The following is a 4,312-nucleotide window of genomic DNA, read 5'->3' as shown; positions in this document are numbered from 1 at the left end:
ACATTCTCTAATTATTTTCTCAGCATTCTCATTGGATAATATGGTGAGACACATCCATGACACCTTTCCTGATTTTAAGCCTTGCAGTATTCCCCAGATTGATGTACAGGTTCTATAAAAGCACATTAAAGTGTTCTGTAAATCCCACTTTTCTCAAGATATCCATAAATTGCTATGACCCACAGAGTCAAATGCCTTGGCATAGTTAATAAAACACCTTTCTTGTATACTCTGCATTCAGTCAACATCCATCTAACATCAGCAAGGCCAGACCTTATCCCAAGACCTCTTCTGAATCCTACCTAAGCCTCTGGCAGCTCCCTGTCCATGCACTGCTGCAACTGTTGTTTTACTTGAATGTGATATCAATGTTGTTGTTCTATTGTTTGAACATTTTGTCAAGTCATCATTCTTTAGAATGGTTGCAAATATGGATCTCTTCCAGTCAGTTGGCCATGTAGTTGGCTTCCAAATTTCCTAGCAAGTGAGTGCTTCCAGGGCTTCATAAACAAGAAATATTTTAGTAGGTATTCCATCAATTCCTGGAGCCTTGTTTTAGCTAATGCTTTCAGTGCAGTTTGTACTACTTCCTTCAGTATAACTATGTATTCTTTCTTTCTTTCCTTTTCTTCTTCTTTTTTTTTTACTTACTGGCATACAAGTGCCATATACTAATGATTTGGCTGTTAAGTCAAACTCTCTGAACAGATTTTCTCAACCCTAAAATTGGATATGATGAAAGTCCACCAAGAACGTAAGAGCACAAAGATTGATGGTATATACAAAGACTAAGCAGAATGAAATATTATTTTCACAAATGTCTACCCTATACAAAAAAGTGTTTCAATGGAGTCCGGACTCAGGGGTACCCTAAGCTTTTCCCCCATGTAAACACAGGCCATCAAGTCTTATTTGGTTAACAAAATGGAAATATCTAATTTACTTTGAACACCATTCATCAAACAAACTCTTAGGAAAAATCCCATGTTAAGTATCTTCCAGATAAGTCTCCTAATTGTTCGGCTAACATGAAAACAGCAAATAAATTTAACCCTAAGAAGAAATAGAGTATATAGGGTGGTAGGGGCAGGAAGGATCATTCTAAAGAACACCATGCAAAATTAAACACAATGTAGCCTGAGAATCATGAGATATTAACTTTTCCTATAGAAAACTGTATCTCAAAGCACGTGGTCTTATGCTTTGTCCCAAATACATAAGTATTTACTATTGTTAGATACACAGAACTTTTCTAGTACCACAAGTAACTGATCATGCCCACATTAAATGGTCACAATTAAGAGGTGGCATTACAGGCAGATTTATTCCTTTTTAAGTTTATTTTTAAGCTTGAGTAAATGTCCTGCCAACCAAAAAACTGCGGTTGTGGTTTAGTGTGACCACTCCATCAGAAAGCCCTGGGTGGATCAGTTAGTGTCACTCTTGCAACGCTGTGCCACAAGGCCACCTGGATACCTATTATTTTAACAGTGAAGCAAGGAGGCGTCAGGCTGCCTCAATTAGAATCTCCGATCACTAATCGTCATCCGAACTGGAGTCATCCTCTTGGTCAAAGTTCAAGGACAGGGAAGCGGAGAATGGCAGCTACCCCAGTCAGCTGGCAGAGCTGTTCCCCAGACTTGAGAAGATCCTAACCGTGCCCGCGGTCTCTTTCACGCTGCCCACCAGCCTCACGTAGCCACTCCGCGTGGAAACGTCCTGGTGCCAGACGAGCTCATCACTGATGAACAAGGTGTCAATTTGCCATGGCCTCGTTGGCCTTTTCCACCTGCTTGAGTCCATAACAAGTTCGGTCAGGTTCACGCTGTTACAGTTTATAGAAGTCTTCCAAAGATTTCACTTCCCCGGCAGCTGAGTGTCTGAAGGGCGACTGGCTACAGCAGGGTCACAGACGGTCTCTTTCAGGGAGGATTGGTGTCCAGAAGAGGCATGTTCCTGTAGGAATTTGGACCGGTTTTCCAGCAGTAACTGGTTGTCAGTCTTCACTGCTTGCTGAAACCTGTAGTCGCAGAACTGCTCCCCCACAAAGCCCCGGACTGGCCACCAGGATGCACTTGACAACATGGAAGTGTCCGTGGTGCCAAGTGGCCTGGATCACCTGTTCATAGAAGCGCTCAAGGCGCGGTCATGCTGGGAGCAGTTGCCTCCCTGCTTCCTGGGGTGGTCACCTCCACTTTGGCCTGAGTTAGGGTCATGCGGGGAGTGACTAAGCAGATATGGGGGAGGCCTTCCTGCACAACCACGGCGGCCACGTGAGCGCTCCACGCTGGGTCACAGGCCTGCTCGATGCGCTCCAGGAACGCACTGTCCCATTGCTTGTTGGCCACGGTGACCTGGCGGTTGGGCTCCAGCTCGATGGTGTGGTACGCCCCCATCTCCTGCATGTTGGTGCCCTGGACGCGCAGCTGGCAGGCTTGCAGTCGAAGTCGATGGCCTCCACGCAGAGGGCGAGCGTCATGCGGACACGGTTGCTGCCACGCTGCCCGTGGAGGACTTGATCTTCCCCTTGCGGATGGCGGAGGCGCGCAGGGTGTCGCCCACCTGTACTTGATTGCAAGTGTGCCACATGTCACCTGGCCCGCATTGTCCTTCTCAATGTCCTTCCTCGCGAGCTACATGATAGCCAAAGGGGCTCCGGCTCACAAAAGAGCACGTCCCAGACCCGGAAAGGGACAGCGGAAGCGGAAGGGGACAGGGCGGGAAAGGACTATTCTAACTTTGACCTTGGCAGCCAGCGGAGCACTTTCCTGTTTGGTCTTGGCGCGACGCACCAAGGCGTGAGAAGCCATAGGGACGAAGACCGCACGCAGGGGCAGCGGCCGGGAAGGACCGGCGGCTGATGCAATCTTTCTATCTCCTTGGGATGCTTCCTGCATCCTTCCATATTTTGCCCATGGAATCTTTCAATATTGCAACCTGAGGCTTAATGTTTTCCCTTGCGTTCTTTCAGTTTAAGATAAGCTGAACACTTACCTCCTTTGTGATGCTTAATTCTTGGACTTTGTGGATTTCATGATATTTGAATTTGTCTACTCAAGCTGCCTTTTCTGTTCTGCTTTTACACTTCAGCATTTCTTTCATTTGCCACTCAGGAATTAGCAACCGGGTTTCAGAGTCGCTTCCAACATCTGCTTGGCTCTTTTCTTTCTTTTCTGTCTTTTTAAATGACCTTCTGCCTTTTCTATGAATGGTGTTCTTAATTTCATACCATATCTCATCAGGTCTTCTGTAATTAGTATTTAAGGAATTAAATGTGTTGTTAGATATTCTTGAAATTCTGGTGGCGTAGATTCAAGGTAATATGTTGCCTCTTGTGGACTTGCTTTCATTTTCTTCAACTTCAACCTGAACTTACAGGTGAGTGATTGATGGTCTACGCCACAGTCCACACCTAGCCTTGTTTTAGCTGCTGATACTGAGCTTCATTATTGTCTTTTCCCACCCAAGTAGTCCATTTGATTTATTCATATTCCTTTGCAAAAATCTACTTTTATAGTTGCCTTTTGTATGATTTAAAAATAGGTATTTGCTATGGAAAAGGTTTTGGTCTTGCAAGATTCTATCATGAGATCTCCACCTTCATATCTGTCACCAAGACCATCTTTTCCAATGACTAATTCTTCATCTGAGTAAACCAGAGGATCAGAGAAGTTGGGTTATATGAAAAGAATGTGCTATCAGGATTGTCGGAAGATTTATTAACAACCTTAGATATGCAGATAGCACAATCTCATATGCTGAAAATGAGAAGGTCTTGAAGCACATGCTGATGGAAATCAAGGACTGCAGCTTGTAATTTGGATTTCATCTCAATATTAAGAAAACAAAAATTCTCACACTGGACCAATATGTACCATCATGATAAATGCAGGGTGGGGGGGGCGTTTGAAATTGTCAAGAATTTAATCTTGTTTGGATCCATAGTCAATGCTCATGGAAGTATCAGTCAAGAGACCCAAGAATTCATTTCCTTGGGCAAATGTGCTGTACCTGAGACCTCTTTATAGTCTTGGTAAGGAAGCATGTCATTTGAGGACTAAAGTTCACCTGACCCAAGCCATGATATTGTTGTCCTTTAGAGATAAGATAATTAACTTCACGACAAATTATCTCATAGAATCCCTTGTTACAATCTCTGAACCATCGCAATTCCTCCTGTGTGTTACCACTTTTGCAACATGCAGACTCCAGTCTGATTGTCCCTGACGGTCATCTGAGTCACCATTTAAACAGGCAACTGATGAGAAGCACACATGATTATCCTGTAATATGCTCGTATGTTCCTCTCTCT

At 44.3% G+C, this 4,312-nt stretch overlaps 1 pseudogene; it reads right to left on the bottom strand.

Moving 5' to 3' along the window:
• Positions 1-1,536: 1,536 nt before the first annotated feature.
• On the bottom strand, positions 1,537-2,639 carry LOC142430916 (protein pelota homolog pseudogene; annotated as a pseudogene).
• Positions 2,640-4,312: the final 1,673 nt, after the last annotated feature.

The sequence above is a fragment of the Tenrec ecaudatus genome, chromosome 17, assembly GCF_050624435.1.
Source record: "Tenrec ecaudatus isolate mTenEca1 chromosome 17, mTenEca1.hap1, whole genome shotgun sequence".
Taxonomy (NCBI): Eukaryota; Metazoa; Chordata; class Mammalia; order Afrosoricida; family Tenrecidae; genus Tenrec; species Tenrec ecaudatus.
This window is presented reverse-complemented; position numbering and strand designations above follow the sequence as displayed.